Source organism: Parasteatoda tepidariorum, chromosome 1, assembly GCF_982258835.1.
Source record: "Parasteatoda tepidariorum strain Cologne lab strain chromosome 1, Ptep-v5.0, whole genome shotgun sequence".
Lineage (NCBI taxonomy): Eukaryota > Metazoa > Arthropoda > Arachnida > Araneae > Theridiidae > Parasteatoda > Parasteatoda tepidariorum.
The window spans coordinates 41517040-41530302 of NC_141755.1; positions in this window are offsets into that span (position 1 = coordinate 41517040).

Genomic DNA, 13263 nt, shown 5'->3' on the forward strand with positions numbered 1-13263 from the left:
TTCTCATCCCGTCAGTTAATATGCAAATATTCGGAAGGCGGACAAGAGCAAACACAACTTTGTTCGAATTTCCCTTAGGAAGATGAAAACATAGTCCCGCTATTTTTACGATCTTTCTCTCTTGTTGCCAGATCCGGATGACGAGATCGTCTGCTGGATCATCTTTTGTTTGGACAATGTTGGAATGCCTCTGTTGCCTCTGATGAAGATAGTTTCAAAGTCTATCCAGAGAGTCAGGTAGAATTTCTGAATAAAAGGGCATTCATAATTAGTTACGGTCGTATAACTTGTCCCTTTAACTGTAACAGTGACTTTACCGGCAAGAAAGTAATGTTTTGTTGAATTAAGCGAACAGCTTCTAAGTAGTTAATCAAACTAATTTCTATTCTGAATATTTTTAAAAGTTTTCTTGACTTCAATGCGGTGCATTGATTTTTATGGAGATGTTATACTTTCTATATGTTCAAACAAAACTTTTTCCATCTTCCTAAATCCTAATTTCGAGACATTTACTAATAAATTATATTTATCAAAAGCGTAATATCGATATCTTACTTTTACTTTTATAAGCATAGATATATTTGATATATTATTGGTCAGCATTAACCAAGAGCACAGTTATTCATACATGGCATATGATAAGAACTTCTGATTAAATTTCAATTGGGAATGTAGGTCTTAAGATGTAAGACTAAGAAGTGGTATAGAAAGAAACAGTTAAAAAAAAAATTTTTTTTTTTTTTGCTTTTGTCAACCTTTGAGTTTTGAGGGTTTACTTTAGTCTAAAAACATTGTTAATTTTTTTTACAACACAAACAAAAGACATATGGGTATTTTTCGGTTCATAAATTAGTGCATACCCTATTTAATGGTATTTAAATAGTTTTCAATAATTTAAAATTTTTACCAACAACACTGGAGGTTTTTCATACTTCATATGAGTAAATTGTTGACTTCAAAGCTTTCTATTGCTGGAGAATCCAGCTACGTGATAAAAACAAGGTTAATGTCAAAACATTCCTCTAAGTAACAATTGTTTTTGCATACTTTTTGACGGAACATTGTAAAGTTTTGATAAACATTACCTATAAAGAAAAACTCGATAGAAAGGAAATTTTTGCTTTCTATCGAGTGGGCTGAGAACAAGAAAAAAAAATCAATTCTCCCAAGATAATGAAACAATGATACTTCAATGTTCCTGAGATGGTTGATTAAAATGTTAGATTATAGTAAAATATATAGCATTAAAAAGTCATAAAAACAAAAATAAAGCTTTTCACATGTTTTTTCAAATCTACAAATTTGCTTTGCATGTGTCGTCTTGTCTTTGCTAGTAAGGCTTTTCAATTAGGTTACAAATTAAAACGACGCAGAGTTAAAATTAATCTTACTTTTTCCCTTTATAAGTGCTACTCTGAATCGAAAATTTTCTGTTCTCTGTTTAAAACACTTTTGAACATTTTAATCATTTCATTGCAAATTTCCGTTTTTAAAAAAATAGTAAAAAATGTTTTAAGTTTTTAAGTGTTCAACTGTAACTAACAATCAATCATGGGATATATTTAATATGATAGATCATGATGAATCACATGATTCTTAAGAGGCTATTGGTGGCTTCATTGATTTTTCTCACCATATAAACTGGTTATTTTCTTCAAAAAGTCCAGTACGAAAACAAGTTTACACCCTTGCTTGATCCAAAATTTCTCTTGATTTCTAGGGTTGGGTTCAATATTACAAATTAAACGATTTCAGTATGCCGAGAGAGAGTTAAAAATCAGATTTGAAAAGATGTTCAAGGCCCATAATAAGTTTAAATTTTAATGCCATTGTCATATGAGCCTAGTTTAAAGTTGAGAAGATATGTCGATGCATTATAATACCACGTAAATAACAAGTGTTAATTATATGTACTAAATAAATAATATACTCAACACTAAATTTCGATCTAAGAACTACGATTTAAAAACTTTCGATCAAACTTTTCGATCTAAAAAAATTTGATTATAACAAAATATGTCATGTCGTTAAATTACATGAAAACGTTTTTATTTGTTATTATATTTGAACGCAATGAACATGACAGTTGAGTGCTTGAATTTTTAGAACATTTTGGGTGAAAATAGCTCAATATTTTAGATTATTTTAACGACAAATATATCCTACACAATACGCCAATGATTTAAAACTATTGCTGGGCATCAATTATTAATTTGATCAGTGTCTGAAGTACTTAAAATGAAAATAATTTACACTCAGTTCCCCAAATGTAAATCAGAATTGGAGGATGGAAAATCCGATTAAACTTTATTGATGTGCACGAAAGTCGATTACTTAGTTATAATCCCAAAGCGAAGGCCATTCTTAGAATCCAGAATTTCATATGCAATTAAATTTTAATCAATGAGTTCAGTTTCATTTACTTTCAGTTTACTGTAAAATTACCATAACTTACGTCGGATTGAGATGATTAACGAAACAATGTTTTGTGAAAAGGAATATAAAATTCAGAGGGATCGCCTAAATATCCGGACCATTAGCTGTTTAATACAAGTATTGCTTTTGTGATATTAAATTGATCTCTGTCAAATATTTATATTATCCTGGTTTTGAGAAATTATTAATTGTTCAATTATATTGGTTGCATTAAAATGTTGGATAATTTAATTTTTGAAAATAAACACTTATACTATCTTTTTGTGGTGTATATGTCACGGCGAAAGACCGAAATCGGTGGTTGCTGACTTTCACCGGTGAATGTCGACAAACACCAAATACGTCGGTGAAAGATCGAATATTTCATTACATTCTTGTACATTCGGACCCTCACCGGTGTATGTCGACAATCACAGATGTCACGGCGAAAGACCGAAATCGGTGGTTGTTGACTTTCACCGGTGAATGTCGACAAACACCAAATACGTCGGTGAAAGATCGAATATTTCATTACATTCTTGTACATTCGGACCCTCATCGGTGTATGTCGGGAATCACAGATATGCTTTGGTGAATGTCCGAAATATTTATTACATTCGATTTGATATGAATTTATTCGTGGATATAATTACATTTATTCGATATTTTAACCCTACACTGATGCTTTTTTAAGGTTAAGTGCCACTGCCCGGTATACATTTGCCCGGTATACCCTACATTGATGTTTTTTTAAGGTCAAGTGCCATTGCCCGGTATATATTTGCCCGATACTCCAAACACTGATGTTTCTTCTAATCTATCGTCGGTAAGTATTAAAATATAGAATAAATATAAATATATCAAATAAATATTATAATATTAACGAATAAATTAATATAAAATTGGATATAACAAATATTTCGGACATTCACCAAAGTGACTACGTGATTGTTGACATTCACCGGTCAATGTCGACATTCTCCAGATTTCGGTGTTTCACCGTAACATATATATGTTACTATTAATTACCAGAATTGGTGGTTGTTGACTTCCACTGGGGAATGTTGACAATTGCAGTCGCTTTGGTAAATGTCCGAAATATATACTAGGCCTAGTTAAGTGCCACTGCCCGGTATACCATACACTGATGTTTCTCCTAATCTATCCTCAACAGATATTAAAATATTGAAGAAATATAATAATATCAATGAATAAATCAATATCCAATCGGATATAACAAATATTTCGGACATTCACCAACGCGACTATGTGATTGCTGACATTCAAGGGTGAAGGTCGACATTCTCTTGATTTCGGTCATTCACGGTAGCATATACTTGTATATTGTCATTTTTTAAATTCCATTTATAAAATTGTTACAAATATTTGAAAATTTACTGAGTCATTTATTATTTACCGTTATAATTTGACGACCGTTTCTTTTTAGAATTATATCAGCTATATTAATAAAGATACCTGCTATATTAATAAAGATACCTGGAGGGAATCAGGAGATAAAGGGTTTGTTCCCATTGAGGTGACCCAGGTTCGGGTCCAAGCGATATCTAGTCGATTCGAATATTGCCCCGACTCTCACCACCCACAGTATTGACGTAAAATATCCCCAGTGGAAAGAATTTCGTCTTACAACTCCATAGGGCCAGACAGGTTTTTATGTTTTTCCTATCTCTTTAACGCAAATGCATGTTATTTTCTTCGACGTTGATTTGATCCAAGAGTTTATTCGTTTTTTGGGTTGGGTTTAAAACTACAAGGACACAGAATTAAACACTGAAAGGCACAAATCTGACATTCGCAGTCTGCTTAAAGTTTGGGGCCGGGGCAGTACCCAAGAAACTGCTTCCACGATTTGACTAATATTTTATCATTTGACTAATATTTTATCATATATTTTATTTCCGATTTTATTGGGATAAAATAGTATTTACCTAAACCAATTTCTGCTAAAACTTTTTTTTTTCTTGAAAAATGATTTTTAAAATTGCTTCAGTTTTGTTGCATAACAATTTTTCAGAATTTAGTCGGGATTTAATGATTTTATTTATCCGTTTACCAAACAAGCGTATCATCTGAATTGCAGTTGGAAAATTTCATTGGAGTTTATATTATAATTCAGATGAATTAAATTAAGTTTTCTTACTTATTGGTTACAACACAAAGAATTTTAAATGCGCATGCGTCAGTTCTGGTGAAATGCGCATTTATAAATATAATGTAATATAATGTAATATAATATAATATAATATAATATAATATAATATAATATAATATAATATAATATAATATAATATAATATAATATAATATAATATAATATAATATAATATAATATAATATAATATAATATAATATAATATAATATAATATAATATTTAGAAGTAATAAACAGGTAACAACTTTTATATGTTCAATCTGATGAAAGTTCAAGAAATCTGCATCTCCTTAGCTTATTGAGGATTATGCTGTGTTTAGGTGTTCAATGATGGATATTTGACCAAAGAATTACTTTAATAAAGAGCCTGTCATTTATTATGATTGCATAAAAGTTGTGATTCTAATTACCGAATATCAACTTTCTCATAGGAGATGAGATAGTATTTCTCCATTTATTTTCCGACATAAAGGAGTATAAGTGTTCAAAAGAATTCACTAAAAAGGTTACGTAAAAATAAAATGTTTGATTTCTAATACATCTTAGTGACTGTTATTACAACTATTTTAGTTTATTTTTAATGTTAATTTGGTTACAGACGCTCAACACAGTTTTAATTTTCTTCACTATTTCCTTAATGCGATTAGAAAATAAAGGGAAATCTTAGGGAACTAAACAAATTAAGCACTTTTTTTCACGTTGTAAGGAAATAATATATCTGCTCTTAACTAACACTTGAACATAGAACATTGGTAGTTCGAAATCCAAAATTGGGGTCGACTGTTGAACGACAGTAATAAAATAAAATTATTCTGATAATAATCAGTGATTTTACAAACCGTCGGGCACTGCATTAATGTTTTCTTTATAGCTTACCTTTCTATGATATTATTAATGTTTCGGTTCTAGCTTTGAAAAGTTTTAAAAATAATATTTAGTAACTAGGTTCCATAGAACAAATTTCAATTAATAAATCAAACAAAAGCTAATTGATCCAAAATATTGACTTGTTACTTAATATATATAAAAAATGAGTTCATGTAGTTCTTCACTGGTTAACATGAAGTAAGAAAAATCCATTTTCTGTTAAAAAGGAAGCCTTATGTAATGTAATTCCCATTAAGTTTTATTCTACTTCTTTGCTCCACTAATAGATGGCAGCAGTAAAAAACTTTCTAAACTACCATTAGTATTCACCTTCGTGCATGTAAGAAGGAGAAAGTCCCACTAAAAGCAATACGGATATTTTTTCCTCCACACTTGTCCCGATTCTTCACAATTTTATAAAATAAAAAAGCAACATATAAAGTTAAAAAAGAAGAAAAGATGTTAAAAAGGGGACATTTTGCTCCTGCAATCTATAATTTTTTTTCAAAATAAATTAAACATTTTAATTCTGAATCCTGAAATTTTTTATGAAATTTAATAAACAATATTCATTTCTTCTGTAAACTATTAAAATCCTAAATTTTTTTTACCACCAAAATTAATGTTAAGGAACATTAATTCTTATTATTATTAATTAATATTCTGAAAAATAATTTTTGCAATATGATATTTTTACAATATTTTACGTGTTTTGTCTTAATCGAGTCGGCTTAAAATATATACATAGGTAATAATGTCTCACTTGCTTGTCTAGAAGAAATTCAATTCTTCCCCTAAAATTATCTCCATTTTTCTTAAAAAAGGGAAGAATTTAATGAGGGGACTTTTCAGGTATCATTTATAAGAACGTAACGAAGCTTTTAATAAAAAGAATTCCTAGGTACTAATATTTTGGAAGAAAAGTTCTACTTTTTACTAGACTATTAAAGTTGTAAGTTTCACGATTAAATTCCACTTGTTTTTGAATACTTTTTTCTAAATATTTTAAGCATACTGTGAAAATATAGAAATATAAATTCAGTTATTTGTTGCTTGAGCATGTAATGTAGAAAAACAACTTTTATACTTTAAATGGGAAAAAGTTTTTCACCCGATTCCTCTAATGTAAATAGAACTCACGATTTTCGTAATAAACCAGTTAAAATGAAATTATTTTTCAATTTAAATTTCAAATATTTATTGGGCTTCATAAAAAATAGTCTGCTTTTTAAAAAGTATCTCAATTCTCAATTTTAAAAAGAAAAAAGTATTAATTAAAGAAATAATTGGAAGAAGAAAAAAAAGAAAAATATAAGAACACAATTCCTTGAGCCGAATATTTTATTATACAAATGGTTCGTGTTTTCAATTGTTTTCAAATTTTTATGCTTAAACACTTTTTTAATAATAATATCACGTCCTAATAAGAAATTTTTTGATTGGAGACAGTTATTGAAATATCAGGTTTCCTCATACCTGATTTCGATCAGCAATTTTAAACGATTTATTGTTGATGGTACAATCGATTGGGTGCGATTTTAAGTATATTTTTATTATCATTTTTTTTTTTGTTTTTGTTTTCTATGGTCTACCGTCGAAAATATTGCAAAAAATAATATTTTATGGTTAATCACGTTTTGATTCGATCTTTTGCTCTAAATCTTTCTATCCTTTTGGTGGATTTAATTATTATTATTATTTAATCATTTTTCTCTTACGAACATTTTTGATTTCTTTTCCATGAATTTTTCTCAATAATCTTAATTTATTTCTATAAATTTTTGATCTTAGAGTGATATTGATCTGAAAACCGAATCCTCTTGTTTACAATAATTGTTATCAAACACATGTTTATAATTGCACATGGGGCTAATGTATTCTCGTATAGTTGCCCTTCAAAATGCTCATTGATCTGCCAACTTCTAATATCTTAACATGGATATTGATCATGATATTACTTTTTTTGTAGTTAGTTTTAACTTTGCAATTCGTGAGAAGAGTTTAAATTGTGAGTCCGTCGTAATGAACTATAACTAAACATTCTTTGAATGAATGCGGAGCAATGAGTTCTCCCTTCATCGATTTGCTCTAATTTTCGTTCAAATGAAATGAATGCTAAAATGAATAAAAGAGAATTGAGTACTCAAATCAAATTGAGTACTCAAGGAGAATTGAGTACAAGGAATACGTGAAAGTAGTCAAAAGGAAGCAAGTGATAAATTTCTGATTGGCACAGCGAAGAAGTAATTTCAAAATCCTTAATTTATTTAATCTGTCTATACTCAACCGGGATTATTCAGACAATAGAGCCTCCAATTGAGAGTTCGAATCTTAGCCACATATCTGAATACTGTTTCTGGCTCGAACCGATTACATCGCTGTTTAAAATATCGCCCTTGTTGCACGGATAGCCCTTGTCGTCGGAGTAACCAGGGTAAGTTTTTACTCTTCATCTAACACAAAAGAGGGTGAATTTCAAAAAGAAAGTCCTCCACATGTTCTAGGTATTCCTGATATTTGGTCCAGGAGTCTCCTTGTCTTCAATGTCTCGTTCAGAATTAGAAGGTTATTGGAATTGAATATTGACTAAGCTAACCAATCACATTGCTAGCAGTGGCTACATTTTATTTTATTTTATAACAATCACCACACAGACCCGATTGCTGGGTTTACGACTTCTAATGTTCAACTACACAGTCTTGTAATTTTGAGCCCAATCCAGAAGACAAGGGATCTCCTGGATCAAGTATTGGGAAAAATTTGCCCTCATGGAGGACTTTTAGATGGAACTAACCCACGTTTGCGTTACATGTAGAGGACGACCACGAGAACCTCCCACGGTTAGCCTGACGGTAATGGGTACTCTAACCCATGATCTGTCTTCCACTGAGAATATTTCACGTCCGTTCTGCGGTCGGTGCGAGCTGGATACGGAATTCGTATCGACCAGCCATCACTGGTATTCGAACCCGATTCACCTCATTGGAATGCTAACTATCTATCCATGGAGCCATCGCGGCTGTAACAGCTGCTATAAAATAAAATTTATCTATTTCATAGCATTTTTAGACTTAAGGGTTGCATTCTATTTTGCTCGAAGATTGAAAGGTGTAAAAACACCGCCGACTGTGTGATGAATAATACTGGTAAACAAAAATTCTTTTCGTCTCCCCCCCCCCCTGAAATATAATAAACCTATCTGGTTGAAATTAGTCCTATAAATATCCCGGTTAACTAATATTTCACTTAATTTCTATCACATTTTTAAGGCTATATATTTTTAAGAAAGAACCAGAAAAGCCACTAAGTTTCAAACTCTCTATAAACCACTAAATAATATTTGATTTTTGCGGTTTTTCTCTCTCAATGCGGTTTTTTTTTTTTTTTTTTTATTAAATGGTATATACACAGGTGTGAGATATAAATGGTGATACATTTGTTCCAGTTACGTAATGCAACCTACCATTTTCTATTTATGTTTCCAAAACAGTGGCGTAGTTTTGGGGGACAAAACCCCCTCCGAAATTATAAATTATTTTATTAATGAGCTATTGTTCGGAAAGTAAGATGTAGTTTTAAAAATATTTTCACTATTGATTTCGTGTAGTTTACAGTTATACTTTTGGAGAAAATAGAATTTTTATATATTTTTTTCTTACTTCAATATGTTATGAATGTTAGTATATTTTTATTTTAACGTTTTAAATGAAAGGAATGCTTAGATTAATTTCAGTAAATATTTCTCTAAAAATATTTCATTTTAGATTTTTGCTTCTTTAATCACTTTTAACTATAGATATAATGTTATGGTTTAATCATTAATGTTGTGAAACTTTTAAAATATTTTAAATTGTGGGGGAGTTATAAAATTAGCGACGCATTTTACAAAGTATTGTTTAAATAAACTTTGTAATTGTGGTAAATTAACTTTATTTTCACTCGTGTTCGTTTTCTTTTTAACGGTTTTTTCAATCCATTTTTGCTACAATTTCTGTTGAGTAGGATTGTTGCTAGACATAAAGTAATAAAATAATGCACATTACATGTCATAAAATTAAGCAAAATGTGGACCTCTAACTTACAGTTTGAATTCTTTTTATAAATTTAGTAGACGATTCTTCTGAAATGAAAGAAATTATGCAAAACATTCAAGACTAGTTTTAACATTTTCACTGCTGACAAAGAACTTTGTTAAGAAAAATTTTAAAAGTATAAGTTGCTTAATTTTCTTTTGTGCTGAGATAAAATGTATTGTGTTAAAATAAAATATAGTCTTGAAAATTCTGAAATGCTTTTTAAACGTAAATTAGCAGTTTTATTCTACAAGAAGAAAATAATTCCAATCACTGTACTGCATGGTACTAGCATTTATGTTTTTTTTTTTTTTTTTTTTTTTTTTTTTTTTTTTAAATAAGTTTGGTTAATAAAACCAAAATATTAGGTATTTAAACTCTTCTCTTGGTATTTTTTCCGTTCATACGGTAACGATTTACCGAAAATTCTGATTTTTAGAATTATAGTTCTTATCACTACACATTTAGTAAAAAAAATTTTAAAGTAAATTTAACTGATTAAGTGGTTTTTATGCCATGCTTCAAGGTATGAGGAAAAATTACCAAATTTTACAGCAGTTTCCAAAATTTTATCACATATTATAAAACCATCTTTTATTGCTAATTTTGCACAAAATCATTACCAAGATGCTTTGGTAAAAATTATGAACTTTTCGGTGTTCCTAATGAGCTAGAAATGAGGTAAATTTTATCATATTCTCGTAGTTTTGACCATGCATTTTTCTCTATGTATATTGAAACAAGAAACACATTTCTTATTATGCGTTTTTAAATTTTGAAAATTTTTTTTCCTTCTTTTCAAAAACTTTTTTTCTGCATCGAAAAATGAAATTCAAAATATTGGTATTATTCCTAATTTTGAAAGTTTCACTTTTAATGTAAGTTCGAAAAGTTACGAGACGCCAAATAACTTAATATTTGTTCAGAATATTGTGCGATATTTTTTTAGTTAATAAACGTTTTATAATAAAATAAAGGTCGATATAGTTATTCTAAAACTACAAGTATATTAGTAGCGCTTTCAAAGATTATTTTGTTTTGCGAAGTAGATATGTCGCCGAATAGATCTGAAATTCGGTAAACATAAAATTTTTTCGGTAATTTCCAACATTCAAATTGCCGCTTTTATGAATTTTTAAAATTCAAGGTACGTACAAGGTAAAATTCAAGGCGCTTACGTAATGATTACCTATTGATTACCGTAATGATTACGTAATGATTACCGTAATGATTACGAAATGATTACGTAATGATTACCGTAATGATTTACGTAATGATTATGAATGGTAGATGTAGAGATTCAGTGGAGAATTTCAAGAACAAGAATTCAATTCCGATTATTTTTTCTTTACAATTTTTTCATCGCTAAATATCTGCGTATTTCCACTGAAAGGGCGGAATAACGGTATTTAACAAAAACATTTATTTAACATTCTCCCTCGATGCACAATGAACGTCGACTTTCTTATGAACGTTGGTGATAAATAATCAAATTAAATGAGCCGTAAATTTAAAATTTAATTTCTCAGGAACTATTCAACCCCTCTATTCGAGAATATCCAAAATTCGATCACTTAAATTATGTATTTTATTATTTTGTCACGCAAACTTACACTTTTAAAATGATGCAAAAAATTATATTCTCTACAATTTATAATTTTTCCGGTTATTTTTAAGTAAAATAATAAAAAAATTAAAAATATTTACTAAAAGTCATATTTTGCACGGACTTATCTTTTGATAAATTTTTTAACTTTGTTCAAAAATTTTTCAACTCACGTAAAAAGTTCTCGAGACATGGCGAAATACGCAAAAGTTCAAAATATTGAAAAATATTAAGGTAACATACAGTGGTGGCCAAGAGTGTGGACATTTTTTGAAAGTTTCATGCTTTTTAACTTTGCGTGCTTATAGAATATATTAATTTTCACTTAAATACAAACGTTTAGATATCAAATTGAAGGTAAAATGTAGAATTTAATAATAAATACAGTATTACAATATCTGTATTACAAAAAAAGTTATGCAACTAATAGTAAGATCTATCTTAGATTTGCATTTTTTTAAAGTGATACTTACACAATCCACACTTAGTAGGATAACCCTTATTTTTTAAGACAGCTTCACAGCGTCTTTTTGAACGAGTGTTCATCTTTCGTAATCACATGGTGCCAAAAATCAATTATAGCTTCAATAAGTTGTCTTTTATTGGATGGACGTTTTTTTCGTACAAGAATTTTCAAACGTCGCCACAAATTTTCAATTGGATTGAGATCAGGGCTGTTTCCTGGTCATGGTAATATATCTATGCCTTTATTTTGAAACCATGCTTTGCATATTTTTGCTGTGTGGCATGGAGCTGAATCCTGCTGAAAAATAAATGGTGCGTTGTTGGGGAAGAGATCCCTGGTGGAAGTTTTTCTTCATAAGTTAAAATATTAATGAACGATAAGTTAATTCAATACAGAGCCATGTCGCACATCGAATTATACATATAATTCGTCGCACATATAATTTTTCCTTGTCTACTTTTTTTATTCAACTTAGATTTATTATTTGCTTAGGTATTTTATTGTAGCCGTGATACTTATTTTGTGTACCAGGCAACTTTAATACATAATTAGTTTGTTTATGTTCCACATGGCTTCGTACCTGTCTTTGTGTATATAGATAGTGAAAGAATTGAAATCTTTCAGGAAGAATCTTTTCGAAAAAATTTAGAATGTGTCACTTGAGAGAATTGATACTTGACGGGCTTGGCTTATTCGAAATAGAATGCCAGGTTTCAACAGATGCCACGTTTTAACAACAGTTCACTTGACATCCCATTAAGATTTCCGATATTTATTAAAATTACTTATTTATTAATTTACTTTTACTTCCTATTTTTAAAAGAAATATAAGATCATTCACAAATAAATTTCTATAAACATTTCTGATTCTTTTAGCAAAAAATGTAAAATGTTATTATACTTTGGGAGATATTAAGAAATGGGAAAAAGAAATACTAGCTTTATATTGTCGGGGTGAAAACAATTTTTTTCTGCCATGCCTAGTTTTATTCGAAAATTGCGCTTCTTTTGTGTTATTTGAGTAACAGAATCTTATTTGTTTTAATGACCATAAAATTTTATTACGCCGACGGTCCCCATAATTACAAGGTATCCAAAACAAACAGACTGATAACAAAAGAGCTTTTGTCAAACATTCGAAGTTAAACAAAGAAAAAAATGTTGTCGAACTTTGTCACAAAACAATTAAAATAATAGATTGACTAAAACAAACAATATTTTAGAAGAAGTCAGCAAACTGAAAGGAATACCGATTGAAAACAACAGAAAATAGAAACAAGCTCGAATCAGCGGAATTCTAACGGAAAAATAAATTGCCGTTGAAAACAAAAGATCAACGCATCATTTATGAGTTAAGACGGCGCGGTGTGAAAGTGCAGACGATAACTATGGAATTAGAAGAAGAACAGACGAGAAAAAAATAAAAGCAAAATGATAAATAAATAAAAGACGAAACGAAGTGAAGAGAAGAAACGACGATTCGCGTTTGTTCGGCGCCGACATTAACAATGATCATTACTGCTGTTAATGACTTAATTTTTGTACCCCATGCTGTAAAGGGAAGAATAAGGGGTTGCAGTTTTAAAAGATGGGTCCCGCTGCTGCTTAAAGAAAATTATTAATGCCTTTCTATTCTGCTTCAGAGAGCGCGTGAACGTATTTGC